A 16229-nucleotide genomic window follows, 5' to 3' on the forward strand; every position below is an offset into this window, starting at 1 on the left:
TGTTTACTTGGTTGTTTACGGTTTGTCTCTCCATGTGAATGTAAGTTCCGGGAGGGCAGAAAACTAGTCTGTCTTGCTCTAGCTGAGTCTCTCAGGAGTGGTACCTGGCACAGTAGATGCTCAATATATTTTGAATGAATGAATGGGTGGTTGAGTGAATGAATGTTATTGTCACTATCGAGGTCCTCTCCGAGCCGTCGTTCCTTTCACAGGGGTCATGCCTGGGTTGCAGGGAGGATGTGCTGCCCCGGGGAGGGAGGAGGTGCGGGGTGTCGGTGGGTGGGAAGGAGGCTGGGCCCTGGCCTCCCGGACCAGCGAGAGCGAGCGCGCTCTGCTCGGCTGCAGGCGCAGGAAGCGGCGCGGCGGCAGCTGCAGGGCCAGAGCCCCGCGCCCCGCGTCCAGCCGCCGGGTGTGTGCGCCCGCGGAGCCCAGCGTCTCGCCTCGGCGCCCCCACGCGCCCACGCAGCGGCGCGGGGACCCGGGCGGGGGCAGAGGGAGGGCCCGGCCCAGGGAGGGGAAGGGGCCGGTCCTCCCCGCGCAGGCAGCAGCCGCGGCAGCCCAGGAGGCGGAGGCAGCGGCAGCGGCAGAGACAGCAACGTGCCCGCCGCAGTCAGCCCGGCCTCGTCGGACCCGCACCGGCCCGCCAGCCTGCACCGCGTCAGGGCGCTCTCTCCACTGCGCGCGGTGAGTACCGCCCGCGGCGCCCACCCCAGGCCGCCCGCCGGGATTCGCCGGGCGGGGTGGGGGTTGTTCACCGGGACCCCCTCGCCTTGCGCCTCTTTCCGCCACTCGCCGAGCGGGGCCTCCGCAGCTGTCGGAGCGTTCTGGGGCGCACGGGCCTCCCAGGGCCACGAAGGCATGAGGGCAGAGGGGACAGCAGCAGAGCCCCCCTCGGGAAAGGCTCTCCCAGGCTCCGGGCCCCGGTTTCCCCTTGCGCTTTGGGGCAACGACCCTGAAGTTTGCTCTCCCGCGCGCGGGACAAGTGCATGGCGCGCAGGCGGTGTAGACGCGGCTGGGTCCTTGGCGTTTTGTTCGATTTATGGTCCCGGAGGTTCGCGATAAGGGGCGCTCCCCCATTCCACAAACTCAAGCCCTTAGGTGGTGTTTATGGGGTAACTAAGAAGCAGAGCCAACCGCTGGAATCCTGGGATGGGGCTGGAACGGCCCGCTGAGCCTTTGCCTTCTGGCTATTGATACATTTCTTTTCAAAAGTCCATTTGCGCTCGGCCCGCTCTGGTCCAGGTCTGGGGCTTTGAACCGGGGGAGGGAATCCTGGCGCCTGCTGCGGGTAGAGTTGAAACTTAAGTTTGCATCCGAAGGGTGTTTAGAAGGCGGCAAGGGTTTCGTTGTAATGGGAGAAAGTGGGAAATGGAATTGTTTTTTAGTCATGAAGTCTGGAGGTTAAACGGCCGGCCGTGCTGGCCCAAGCCCCTTCAATATATTCCTGCCTCTCCCCCCCCCACCCGCCCAGATAAATAGTTTATAAACTCAAAGAATACTAGGAAAGCGTGACTGGTGAACGTACCACCCCTATCGCAAAATCCTCAGTGCGCTTTTCTCAGCTGTTGAACTGGAAGCGCCTTTTGCAGTGCGAGGTTCCTACTTCCCCGAAGCCGTGACTGAGAGTTGACAGCGTGCACCCTGCCGCGCTCCGAATTCTTTTTAAAAAGCAAGACCGATGCCGGATCGGTCTTTTTATGGATACCCTTTTCTTTTCTTTCCCCTTTCCCCGAAATGCTATGTAATCTTTAATTACTTTTTAAAATATAACGTGGAGGTATAAATCACCCCTGGTAAGAGGTACCTTTTAATTACGAGGTGCAGTGGAAGAGGTGAACATCGGAGTCTAGCTGTTAGCGAGGGCGGAGGGGCAGGAGGATGATTTACAAACATCATGTAAGAATTTGAGCACTGAATTATGTTTGAGTTAGGGAGATCCCTTACAAAGGAAATTATAACCAGTAGACAATTGTATTTCAAGCCGAATCTATTAATTTCATGAGCCGTTTCTTGATTGAGTGAAATGTCTGTGACCATAATAGATACAGAACTAGTAAGCACCTTACCAGACTATGACCCATTTGTTACCAACTAACATACACGTATAACCATCCTGCTTACACACAAAAAAGAGGTACACAAAGAAAGAGAAAGAGGGAGGAGGGAGAGAACCTCTTTTTCAAAATAATCTTTGTGAAAGAATCTTTCACAATTTTACTCGATAAATGTTCATTTTTTTCCACTTTTCTTTCTTCATCACCTTAAGCCCCTTCATCCTTTACATATCTCTGCATTTAGACACTCTCACGCTTGGGTGAGTTCTTCTATAATTTATATAACAAATAACAAATGATAGTGGTTTGAATCTTGCTTTTGACTAAGCATTAAATCGTGTTGGTATTAAAAAATCTCCTTGCCTCGTAGGAAACTCTTAACTTTTGCCATTGTGAATAGACCAATGTGGTTAGGTCCAAAAGAGCCTGAACGTTTTTTACTTTAAAGCAATTTATATGTCCCCATTCTCTTGTAACTTTAGCTTCACAATATTATTCACTATTTGATCTGAAAGGAATTGGCAGTTTTCTTTTCTGTCTTAAAATAGCTCACCTGGTGTAGTGACCATGTGTAGAAGAATACTCTATCAACACATAAATCAATCCTCCAATATCAGAAAACTATAGGAAATATAAAATAAAATAAAAAGATGTGTATCCAAATACTTGAGGATTTTTTAAAAAGTTTTAATCGCGTAAGTTTTAGAATCTTCTTTTCATGTCTTTTGTGTTGCATTAAACACATCATAAAGAGGTATGATTTGTTGACTTGTTATAGGATTACCATTTGGCAAAAACGCCCAAGACACGCTGTTTCAAATATGTGGTATTACTTCTGCTTTAAATTGCATGTAAGAGATTGCAAACTTTGTTCCAGATGGATAAATTGATAAAATGCTAGCTGCTGTTGGGAGAATGGAAAAGCCCTCAGCAAAAAGGCTGTGTGTTGTAACTAAGCACATTTTGAGTTAGGGTGAGCAAGCTATGGAGACCCCAGGCGTTTGTGAAAAAATATACACAGTCCAAGCACGTCCACTTTAAGACGTTGTTGGATCCTCCGTGACAAGATGACTCCTTTCCCACAAAGAAGAAACCGTTTCCTTATTTTTTCAGTTACTTTTCCAAAGACAACTTGCGCCGGGCGCAAGAGACCAGAGTTATGCAGAAATCCAACCGTAACCAGCTCAGAGCGAGGACTCATTCTCGCTCCTTCCACCAGATGTTTTTTAGGTGTCCTCAGCTGGAATGCCCAGTTTGAAACTAATTAGGCCAGCAATAAACTCCTTGTATAATAAAATCGCAGGCTGTAATGGTGAATAAGTGAGGTTCCAAGCTGCTTAGGACAGATGCCTTTCTGGGCAGCGAAGAGAAGAGAGCCTGTGGCTGTCAGGAGAAAATGAAGGGAGTGGAGGTGCCTTCTTTAGACACATGCCTTTCCTAAATATCCATGCACATGATCTCAGTGTGGAGGAGTGGAAGTTGTGACTGGGGTAGAGTTTTGTCTTTACTGGGCAGGCCTTCTTCACACAAAGATGCTTGGGGGAGAATAAATTATAAGTATTAGGCAGTGTCTTCAGGTCTTAGGTATATGCTGTGTGCTTGTGTGCAAAGGCTTGGGGAGAAAGATTGGTGTCATGTGTGGGGCAGGGTAAAAAACTTAACTGCTTCCCACCTGGGCGCAAGATGAAAAGAAAGACTGCCTGGCCAGACGTAAATTCATTGGGAGAGAGGAGAACCTGCTTCCCCAGAGACTTTTGATAACGGGAGAATTTGCCTAATGATGTGGTTCTCCTCATCTGTGAGGTTTGTGAGGGCGAAGGAGTTGGTTAGTCTATTACCTCCAAAGGCTGGACTTTCTGAGTGTTACTAAGACTGTGTTTTGTTGGTGGAAGGAACCGGGTTTTTTGGGTTTTTATTTTGTTTTGTTTTGTTTTTTGTTGTTTTTGTTTTTGTTTTTTTAGTTAACTGTTCTGAAAAAGGAATTGGTAGACTCTGCTCAAAAGGAATCTCTTTACAGAGAATTAATCCCAGAGTTAAGAAAACACAACCTGTTGACTGAAAACACACACACGCACACACACCACAATTCCTCGCTCACTCCCAATCCTCTTCCCTGATCTCCATCCCCCAATATCGTAACAACTTCCTGAATGACCCCCTCCCCCCCCCGCCATCATTTGTGGCAGTTCAAAGGGTCCTAAACATACAAAACAAAAAGAAGATTCTGGTAAGAAAACAATTAGCAGAGAATTCGCTGGAGACAATGCTTCATTTTCACTGTTTGAAGATCGTAACTGGCCTAATGGTGTTTGACTAACACCCTCTTCTAGTCAGAGCAGGATAAGCCCCCTCGTCAGGTGGCAAAAACTTGAAGTGACAGTGACTGAGGCTGCAGACCCACTTGTGTCATTGTAAATGAATTAGAGGGGCAGGACCTTGTTCTTTACGGCATGTTATTTAAAATCAATTTCAAGGTACCTGCCAGGTGTATTTAGAGGAAAAGTCATGAAGGAAGCCAAAGGCTTATACATTTATTTTTAGTGCATATTTCTTTCTGTTCATTTTCATCCTATTGGGTTCCTTTGTCATTTCTCTGACTTGCAAATTGTATCCTTCTGTTTAATAGTAACAATGAAAATAGCTGCTGTTTGTTGAGAACTGGTATGCCAGGCCTGCAGTCAGCTCTTCACGTGTATTTTTAAAGTCGATTCTTGCTGCAACCCTTTGAGTATTATTATCATCATTTCAACTTTGTTAACAAGGAAACTGAGTCGCAGGTCAAGTGACTATCACAGGGCCAGGCTGAGTGAAAATGAAATCTAGGCTTTTGCTTCTCTGCAAAATATGCCTTATCCATGTGCAGTACAAGCTTTGGCTCAAAACATTTCTGCTATCATTTCCTTTGAAGGAAGACGCTGAATTTGGATGGTTTTAAATGTGCAGAACACAGTTATTTTCTGAACCTGCCCTGACGTTTTTTGCCACTGTCATTTGAAATGGGGAAACAGAATCATATTAAATATTTAGAAACACAGATACAGACCTCTGTGAGCCATGACCCTTAGCCGGTTGGGTTCTGTAAAGGAAAATGACGGTTTATTTAAGGGCTAATTTGATTTATTCCTTCGATACTAACGCTACGCGTTTCAGGTCCTAAAAAGAGTCAATAAATTTACCGGCAGTGGAAAGGCCCTAAAACATTACGGTAGGCACAGCCCAAGTCAAGTTTACCGGAAGGTGCTGGATCGCTATGGGTGGGTGTTGTTTCGGGGTTAGATTTTAAACATTTGGAGAGCAAAGAATAATTTGGAACAGGTGGTGCCGAGAGTCAGGTAGCCGGAATGATTTATCTTTGCCTCTTTGAACGTTAAGGGAGACCATTGGTTGCCTGAATCTGGAACCAGCAGGCTGCAGGTCAGTGGGGGCTGAGAGACGCGTCTCTGGGACGAAATTTGGCAGGATCCAGGGGCTTCGTCAGCGCTGTCATCGCCTTTGGATGATAGTAGTCAGAACACAGTTGTGCCTGCTCGTGCATTTTTGAAAAGTCTGCCTCTGCCTTCAGATATACGCAGAAATTTAAAACAGGAACTTAGATGTGCCACAACGCCAATTTAAACATCTTTAAAAATGAACAAAGTGAAAATCGAGGTTAGAAACTCTTTTGTCATTTGGTATCAATAGTGTTGTGTCAGTAATGTGAAAATGTGTGTTATTTCAATGGCATTGGACTTGCTTCTTTTTTCTTTTTGAGTGTCTAGTAAAGTTACATTTTTTGAAAGTCTGTGTTCCCAGATGTAATAGATACGAACGTGTCTACTCGCAGTCATTCAGAGGAGAATTGTCAACTCTCTGCTAATGTAACTAAAGGAAAAATGATAAAATCAACATATTTTTCCCCAAAGAATGAGGAACTGGAGGGTTTAACTACTGTATATGGCAACTTATTTTTGTCTCGCATCAGCTAAATCTGTCAGTTCCCCTTTCTTTTCTATTCATCTCCCAAGAATGGCCTTTCATAACTGAAATATACAGTGTATTAGCCAAAAGACATTTTAATTTTGTAAAGAAAAATCATACCAGAGACAGCCGGGTCTGTTTCAACCATTATTGTTTCTGCAGCGTGCATAGTTTGGGTTTCATGGTACGATGTGGGTTTGTCAAGAAAGAAAATTACAGCAAGAAGCTATGCTGAAAACATATACACTTCTGTTTAAGAAATGAGAAAAACTTCCACACAGTAATTGCTTTAACGTGAGTTTTAACTGTCATTGTTTGACTTATGTCAAAAAGCCCCTCTTAGCTAATTCTCACATACTCTGTTACCAAATATCTCACCTTAAAAACGGCAAATGTTGGACTTCATTTGGATGATCTTTGAGGCTTTTAGAGATATCCTTAGTCCTAGTGGAGACATTCCAAATTTTTAGATTGTGCAGGCCATTTTTTTTTTAAGGTTACTTAGATATCGATTTTATTTTCTTGACCCAAAATGAGAAAACACGGGGAATTCTCAAAAGCTTTTTACAGGCTGCTATTATGAGAAGAGAAGCCAAACCAACATGTATTAGGTCATGAGCTTGAAGTGCATAAATAAGCCCTATGAAGGTCACCAAAACAGGGTGAAAACCACTAGTTCTTGTTACCTTGGCCAACTCTGAATTCCTGCCTGTTAGACATGTTTGGTTGAAGTGGACACAGAAAGCGGGTTTCTGAGCCCGTGGTTGAAAGATCTCAGTTGCCTTGGGTCCCGAAGGCGTCCTTGTGGTAAAGGGAGATAGGAAGGCTGAAATTCTGGTTTCCTCCCCACGGCTCCCTCTCACAGTTCAGGAGAAAAAGCAGGTTCTGGGGCCATCTTTTACTCCAAAGCACATGTTTCCTACCTGGTATTTGGATATGCGGAAGTCAGAGGCTGAAAATAAAATGAAATGAAAATGTTCCTCTGGTCAGTTTCTTCACCTCCCATTCCCTTCCTATAGTCACTTTGTGGTTAAGGTATTCACGGTTTCCAAAACAATTTTGTGTTCCCACTGTGTTTTCTAGCATTTAAGATGCAAGGTTTAAGTACACACCTTTAAATCTTTATTGATTGGCAGCTTCCTGTAATACAGAGTCAGAGAGCGTGTCCACCGTGTCCTGAGTTTGGTACCAACCCAGGTGCTGATGGAAATTCCACGTAGGGAGTAAACGTCCTCTTCGGAGAGGCAGGATGTCAGCGCGAAGAGGTTGTTTTCTTTTGTGGGTGTGTATTATTTGCACACATCAGGACTTTTGTTTCAGGGTGTTCTGGAAACATTGATCTCTCCAGCAAAGGTCTGCGTGTCCTTCTTGGTTGGGAAGCGGGTGGAGAGGAAGGAGCCCGGAGGAGAATCGTGTACCTCTGGCCTTTTGTGTGGCTCCTAGAGTAGAGGGAAGCCTCCGCTGCTTGGAAGGTGTCACATGGTATAACAAGTTGTGACTTGTGCCTGTGTTGTCAGCAGAGTTTTAGCCCCATCCAGACGTGAAAAAGAATGGAGCCCCGAAGATGATTCACCTCCGGTCTGCGATGGGCCCAAGCTGTCCAGTGCTCTCCTCTTGCTAAATAGACCGTACTCCCTGGAGGAGTTAATGGCTGGGGTGTGGAGAGGAGGGGAGGGGGGTAGAAGGGGAGAAAGAATGTCTTAAACTCAGCAAATGTCTAAAACACTCAAAATGTCTCAGCATTGCTCAGGCATCCGCAAGAAAGACAAAGTGATAAAAGGACAGAATCAGGCTTTTTTGAGGGGGAAGCACAGAGAGGTTAGGGGGATTGCTAGAGGTTTGATCTAGAGTGGAGAATTTTTTCTAACACCTTGGGACCCCTGGGGCACCTTGAGGAACCCGATTTTGGAAATGCCTTCCTGCAGTTCCTTTGTGCTTATTTTTAGTGAATTAGTTTTGGGGACTTTCTTTTGTTTTTAAGAAAACACAGAGTTGTAAGGCTTGTTTCGGAATCACAGGTTTTATTGAATACTTATTATTTATTGAATATTTATTATGTCCCAGGCACTGTACTGTGGAAACACTTTATATGTACTCCAAATGGCAGTAGATGGAACGTGCTGTTATTATTATTTCTATTTTACAGATGTGGAAACTGAGTCTGGAAAGTAACTTGTCCAGGATCACATGGCTTGTGCCAGAGCCAGGATTAAACCCAGTCTAGATTCCTAACCACTAGGATATCCAGCCTCCTCCCTTGGTTTAACAAGAACTTCCGTTTCTCCGTCTGTCTGCCCTGGAGAGCTAGATTTTAAAGTCATTTTCCCCTTGCATTGCCTTGTAGATATTTATTGATGGTCAGGTACAAAAATCAGGTTGAGAAAGTACGAGACGCCAGCAGATTCTCACAAGATTTTGAATCTGCCCTTGTAGAAATGAAAGAATGTTTCGAGCTGGGCTGATGGAAATGATGGTAGCATCACTGCATTTAGTGGCCTAAGCCATCGCCTATGGCTGCTCTTGCCCTGTAACCGCAGAGTTGAACAGCCGCACTACAGAGACCATACGGCCTGCAAAACCTAAATATTCGCCATCTGGCCCTTTACAGAAAAAGTTTGCTGGCCTCTAAGCTGTTGCAATATGACAAGACAATCTTTGTAGACCAGAAATAACATGCACTTGGGACATTTCATATTCCATTTCAATAATTTATTATGTATCAAGTGCTTCCGATGTGCTCGACACATTGCACAGTGATAGAGGAAAATTACAAGTGCCTTCATTCCTTCATCCATTGACTTAACAACACTTATTTAGCTGTGTTCTGGGCTATTTACTGGAGAGCCAGAGGTGAGAAGGACCAAATCCAGCATCTCCGGTAGGAGGATCCCAGCGTGTTCTCACCAGTATCCCATGGTCTCTTCTTTCCTGAGGGTGCAGAGGGTGTTGACGTGACTTTTTGAGCTTTCTAATGTTCGAGCAGCAGAATGGAGGAAACACCTCAGTCTGTAGACCCTCACCCACGAAGCCATGCCTGGTTCGGTAAGAGCAGTGCCGCGGCTTCTGCACCTAAAACCGCACCAGGCGTATGGGACTTACCGGTGCCTCAGGCTCACTCCAGCCGACAGCAGCTCTCTGCTTCCCTCAGTGCATTGTGCAGAATGAGAAGGAATGTAGAGAATCAGACTTCCCGGACCTCAGCCTGGGTACTGACTTTCAGCCTCGAGATTGAGAGCCTGAGTCCAGGAGCCAGGCTGCTCAGGTTACACTTCCTCTCAGTGTTAACCTACTCCTGCGTTTAACTTGGGGGTAAGTTACCAGACTTTTCGATGCCTCAGTTTCTTCATCTGTAAAGCAGGGTGAGTAATAATGCACCTTCCTCAGAAAGCTATCGTGGAGATTGAGTTAACAAACATGGCGTGTTTGAAACTATGGCTGGCAAGTGGTATGAATTATATCAGTGTCAGCTACAGTTACTATTATTATTTATGAACTTGACCTGAAGCAAATTACTTAGACTGTTTGGGATGATAATAATAGTAGTAACAATAAAATAATAAAATAACTTTCATAGGGCCATTGTGAGAATATAAATGAGACGATACATGGAAAACACTTAGCTTTGCTCCACTGCCTGCCTACATTGAATGTTCGATAAGCTAGCTATTGAGATTATGGGGAACCGCACACTGGGTCAATGCGGTATTTATAAGCTATTGACCAGTTGAGTCATTTCAGGTATCGAGAGAATGTTGGACAGTGGTTGATAGCACAGGCCGTGGACTCAGACAGATCTGGTCTGAGCCTAAGTCAGTCCATCACTCACGGACTGCCATCTCCGGCAGGGGTCTCACCCTCTCAATATCCCAGACATCGGGACAGCAGTTACTCATCCTGGGGTGGTGGGGAAGCTTAGAAGAGTGGCTGGCACGCACAGAGCACACAGCAGGGTGCTTGGCACATAGTAAGCACTCAATAAATGGTAGCTTGTACTATTATCACCCCCATTTCTTGGTGTACCCCCACCCCCAAGAAAGCACTGAACATTAGTAAATTTTCATTTGAAAATAAAAGAACACATTTTAAAACTGCCAAACAGATTTAAAATAATATTCATTAAACAAAATTAAAATATTCTATTAAAGCCAGACTTTGGGCTCAGACCAAATTTTTATAACCCAAGCTTAAAGGCCAGGGAGTCCCCCAGCCACAATGGGGACATTGTGATTGAACTTGAGACTTCAACGCTGCTATTGAGCAGTCTTTGAAATGCACGTTTCCCCTGAAATAAAAGGGAAGTAATGGGAAGGAAAAAAAAATGAGGTTCTTGCTCCCCTCAACAAGCCTTAATGAATTGAAAAAGAAAAACAAAATATTTCTCATTTTTCTCCTGCTACTCGATCCTGCCAAAGACGCATGGCCCCTCCTAACCCTGGCTTTGAATGGTGCCTACTCAGAACCTTCCAGATCTGATACCCTATACGAGCAAACCTAGTCTAAGTTGTAGCATTGTAGTCTTCACCAGGTTTTACAGATGGCGGAGTGTATCACTGGGAGTCCAGAATGGGGAGTGCAAATTCCTAGGTTCAAGTCCTAGTTCTGCCTCAGTTTCCCTATTCACAAAACACAGACAGTCCACCTACTGTATAAAGTGGTGGTGGGAGTCTGGTAGGGTTAGCTCTCCCCATGGATGTTTTAATCTTCTGCTGTTATCTAATGAATGAAACTTGCCCTGAGTTCTGGGACTTTGAAAAATAAAAGTATACAGGTATGCCTCTGAGAGGTATAAATAAAAAACAATCTAAATATTCAGGGAGGAGAATGGGGGAGGGAAGAAGGCGACGTAAAAACGGCTCACAGGAGTTATTATGTGCCAGATACCAGACACTTTCGCAAAGCTCACTTAATCCTCTCAAAAAAAAAAAAAAAAAAAAAAAATCCATGATATAGATGTGTCCATTTAACAAATGTGGAAACTGAGACTTGGACAGATCGGCTGACTGCCCAGCGGCGTTCCATTCCAGGTTTGTCTGATCCAAAGCGTGGGCCTGTTGTACCACATGACCCACAGCCCTCCTGGAACAAGGTCATAAGCAATCATGGTGGACTGGAGACACTTCCCTGACCGACCAGTTATTTATGATCTATTCTTACATTTCAATAGCATCCTTCATCCTCTCTGAGCCTGAGTTTCTGTGGCCTTTTACCCCACATGCCATTGAGAACCAGTGGATTTTTTCTTGAACAGCAAATGGAAAAAGTAGCGTAAGTGGGTTGCAAAATCCTTTTCTGGATGAAATCCTTCAAGAATCCCTGCCATTTCTTGCCAACCAGAATGAAGTGACTTCCTCCTCAGACCAGGCCAGGCCCTTGGCTGTGGTGCGGGACCGTAGGACAGAGTTGTCTGAGGCTGGGCAGCTCGTGGAGAGGGTATGGGGCCCCCTCTATCACCAACCTGCTGTGTGTCTTTGGGCAGATCACAAGAGCCCTCTGAGCCTCAGTGTCCCCATCAGCCCATGGAGCAGACGTCTTCTCTATAGGATTTGTTATACAACTTAAATAAATGACCATGGAATTCTCAGGGTACTGTGGAATTGGACCCACTCCAAGAGTACTCAAAGAAAGGGGAGAAAATGAAATTTACTTGCCCCTGGGCACGTTCCTTACTCTTCTTCAGGTAGCTACTGTTTGGGGACATTCTGGAAGAATCTCTTAGTATCTGGAGGGCAGACTTCTTTTTAATGATGTGGGCACTCTTTCCACATTAACTTGAAGTGCACATGAACATTTTTTTTTCTTTAGAGTTCTGTCTCTATCTTGTTATGCATTTGGAAAAGATATAAAAAGCATTTCAAACAAAAGGTTTCACAATCTTTTACTGCTTGAGACAAAAATGGTTTAAAAACCAAGTCCATCAAGTAATTAATAGCAAACGTGGCACACAGCCATGGCGGAGTTCATGAGGAAAGTTTCAGAAACACGACTCTGATGATACGAAGTTTCCCCTGTGATCTATTCTTTTAAAATAAAGTATTTTAGTTTTAAAACTCATCCCTGCAGGCTGCCTACAACACATTCCACCCAAATACCCAGAACCTTTTACTAACCAGAATTGCAATTCTGCGCTGTTTTCAGGGGAATAAAATGAAACAAATGCAGTGTCTTAGGGACATCGGTAAAGTCATCTCAGAGTACATTAGTGTCCAGGCACATCTAGTCTGTGTCTTGTATCTTTGAAAGAAGAATAACTAACCTTTGGATGACTATAATGTTGATAAAAAATAATTGCTGAATGCTAACTTTATGCCGGGATATGTTCCGGAAGATTATAGGCATTAACTTGTTTATTCCTCGCAATAATTCTACGATGAAAGTACTGTTACTATTCCCAGTTTAAGTGAGAAAAGTAAGACACAGAGAGGTTAAGTGACTGGTTCAAGGTCACCCAGCAAGTGCAGGGGTAGAGCCAGGCTTTGTATGTGGGAGTATGGTTCTAGAGTTTGTCTTCATAACCCCTGACTTCCCTGATTCTTGAACCACCATTAAAAAAATTAAACTCTTTGACCCTCACTTACTTGCACAATGAATTAATTAAGGACAGGCATGAGAAGGGGCTGAAAGTGATGTTAAATCTCAGTTATAATATTTCAGTTTCTTACGAGGATGTATTTGTGTATTCCATTAGCTTTAGGGTACAGTGCAGTACAGAAGCCAGTCTCTTCACAACCAAATCCACAGTCTACCACTTACTAGCCTTGGACTTCCTTCACCTCTCTCTGCCTCAGTTTCCCCATTGATGACATGAAAATAACGGACTCTGCATAACAAATGCATCGAAGACCACCCGACACACACAGTGATTGTTAAAAACTATTTGTTACCTGTGGAAGAAAAATTAAGTCTAGAAATCACATCTTCCTACAGGGCACAAATGCAGTTTGGTATAGTTTGGAGTGAAAGAGAAGGGAAAACCGCCTGAGCTGTGAGGCTCAAGCTGGAAAATAGCTCAGGTTTTTCCAGATGCCTTAAGACTGAGCCAAAGAGACCGGCTTTCCACGTCTTCACTTGAGAAGTTCCCGAGCTAAGTCCTCAACAGGCAGCCTACAAGCCATCGATGTTAGAATCTGTCCAGGTGAGGAAGCAGCAGCCTGTGGGAGGGTCTTGCCCATGGCCACATGACCAGTCTGTGGCCGAGTGGGGACTCCCCACCCTGTTTCAAGATGCGTGAGGGATATTGGGTGGCGTGGGTCAGAGGTGGAGAGGAACACATAAAAACAAGCGTGAGGCTGGGCACGGTGGCTCACACCTGTAATCCCAGCATTCTGGAAGGCCGAGGCAGGCGGATCACTTGGGGTCATAAGTTCAAGACCAGCCTGGCCAACGTGGTGAAACCCCATGTCTACTAAAAATAAAAAAATTAGCCAGGCGTGGTGGCCAGCGCCTGTAGTCCCAGCTACTCAAGAGGCTGAGGCAGGAGAGTTGCTTGAGCCCAGGAGGTGGAGGTTGCAGTGAGCCAAGATGGTGCCGCTGTACTCCAGCCTGGGTGACAGAGGGAGACTCCTTCTGAAAAATAAAACAAAACAAACAAACAAACAAAAACAAGCATGCCTGGAGCGACTGTCTATGCAAACTCTGACGTCAGCTCTAAGCTCTAGTTTCATGATTTTCATTTTATTTCTTGTTCCCTTTTTTATATGGGGAAAATATGTTTTTCTCTCGAAGCATCTCCCTGGTTTTCAGTGGCAAGGTGTGCAAACTTTCTGGGTTTTCGTCCATTCACCTTTCTCCTCCACTGCGCCTCCCGCTTCCATTTCCTCTTCAGTATGGAAACTGTACTTATTTATTCATTCATGCAAAAGTATGTATTGAGCATCTGCTGTGTGCCAGGCCCTACTCGGGACGTGGGGAATGCAGTCAAGAACAAAAATGACCAAAATCTCCTTCCTTGTGGAGCCACAGTTAAGTAGGAGACAGAAAATAAACGTGTATATATATATATATATATATATATATATATATATATATAGTATGCAGAATATCAAATGATGATAAGTCCACGGAGAAAAAAGTCAAGAGAAGGTGACAAGAACATGCCCGGGGAGGCAGTAGGAATGCAGCGCTGAAGAAATGCAGGAGAACATTCTAGAAAGAAGCAGTAGCAAGGACAAAAGTTCTGAGTTGGGAGCAGCCAGTGAACAAGGAAGGCGGGGAGGATGAGGCCAGTTCTGGTAGGGCCTTGCTCAGAACCCAGCTGCCGTTCTGTGTCAATCAGTCATGTCCAGAGTCAAAATTATTATAATTTAAAAATGATTTTTCAAAGTACATGGAGCCTAAATCTGAAATTAATGACTGCAACCGCAGATACCCGGAGAGCCCAAACGGGTAAGAATTAGTGGAGTAGGTATACTAATAGCAGGGACTCCACCTGGCGCCGTTCAGGAGTGGGCTCCGTGTTGCCAGGTGTTCTGATTTTTCAAAATCTGAATTTTTAAGAGAAATGTCCCACCTTCAAAATCGCTATGAGGAACCACCAGAAATATACCTCCAGGCTCATAGTGTACAACCCTTCTCCCAAACATCGACAGAGACCCTGGGAATCAAATTGCAGTGAAAAGGCATTAAGCCTCTCTCCCGCCTTTTTTTTTTTTTTTTTTTTACCAATTCCTGACCAGAAAGGATGCCAAGAGATGCTAAAAATTGTTTCCAGGAAAAAGTAGGACTTGAATCTCACGGGGATGAGGCTGAGACTTCTTCCAAGGAGCAATCAGCTTGCTTCATTTTTATGTCTTTCTCAGGACTTTTTCCTGATTTCCCTCATCATGGGGAAAGGCAAGATGGTCCAAATCTATCCTCCTTCGGGTTTTCATTAGTTTCGTGATGATGATTATTATGTCATCTGGGGTTGATTTAAGAGTGGTGAAATGTTTGCAGGTCTCATAAATGGTTGTCAGCCACTGTTTAGAATGGCAAAGAACTTCTTGTGTTGTTCCCATTGCAAGAAGTGGGGTGATAGTTTCCGATGGCTACAGACAAAAGGGGGAGAGTGGGCTCTGAAGCCTTTTACAAGAGGAGATTGGAAAGTTGAGTAATTCAATGGAGGTGCAGGTGGGAGGCAGTAAGGAAAGCTCCAGGAGCTTTTTAAGAGCTGAGATGCCTACGTTGACAATACTGAAGTCATCGTCAGCCTCCCCAGCCCCAAAGCTGGGCTTAAGCAAAATCCCAGCCAGTGGTCGCCTTAACTGTGGAGATTGCTCTAGATGTAAGTGACAAAACACTTACTTCTGAGTTGGTTTAAGAAAAAAGAAAATTTATTGCCTTGGGAAGTGAAAAGTTCTGAGGAGGGCTGGTTTCAGGTACAGCTGGTTCAAGAGCTCAGATGCAGGTCATGTGCCCATCTCTTAATCAATCTCTGTTCAGGAGGATTCCGTACTGTGCCACCTGTGGAGATGTGGATGGAGAGAAAGGTAGATTTCCAAAGTGAAGTTGGCAGCATTTTCTGGAAGTGTGGGTGGACTGGTTCCTTATAGACCCCAAACTGTACCTATCGGTATGCCTTCTCCACCCCTCTCCTCCTGGACTACCGTGCTGTTTATCAAATTTGTGCTTTTTCCAGGCACGATGTTATACTCTTTGTGTGCATGTTTTACTTTTCTCCTCAAACATTCTTACTAGGTCAGTATTTTTAAGACCTGCTACTATTCTGCCCTCCACATACTCTTCCCCATGGGCCTGGAAGGTTATCTTTTATTTCAAGTGATAGTGTTTGTCTTACTTATTTCAAGTAAGGATGTTCATCTTAAGGGTGGGTCATCTGTATTGGTCTGTTCTTATACTGCTATAAAGAAATACCTGAGCCTGGGTAATTTGCAAAGAATAGAGTTTTAATTGGCTTAGAGTTCCACAGGCTGTACAGGAAGCATGATACTGGCATCTGCCCCACTTCTGGGGAGGCCTCAGGAAACTTCAAATCATGGTGGGAGACAAAGAGGAAGCAGGCATGACTTACATGGTGGAGCAAGAGGAAGAGAGAGAAAGAGGCGGGAGGTGCCATACTCTTATAAACAACCAGGTCTTGTGAGAACTCTATCACGAGAACAGCACCAAAGGGGAAAATCCAATCCCCCTTGATCCAGTCACCTGCTACCAGACCCCACCTACAACACTGGAGATTCCATTTCAACATGAGACTTGGGTGTGGACACGCATCCAAACCATCTC

General features: G+C 44.8%; 1 protein-coding gene across 1 annotated transcript in view; it reads left to right on the plus strand.

Annotated features, from left to right (window-relative positions):
* Window positions 1–316: 316 nt before the first annotated feature.
* The window catches only part of EYA2 (EYA transcriptional coactivator and phosphatase 2), a 299242-nt gene continuing 283329 nt past the window's right edge, over window positions 317–16229 (plus strand). Inside the window, exon 1 of the mRNA XM_005569260.4 lies at window positions 317–684. The gene's annotated coding sequence lies outside the window, so the exon portion shown is untranslated. The remainder of the gene's footprint in view (window positions 685–16229) is intronic.

This window comes from Macaca fascicularis, chromosome 10 (assembly GCF_037993035.2).
Source record: "Macaca fascicularis isolate 582-1 chromosome 10, T2T-MFA8v1.1".
Taxonomy (NCBI): domain Eukaryota; kingdom Metazoa; phylum Chordata; class Mammalia; order Primates; family Cercopithecidae; genus Macaca; species Macaca fascicularis.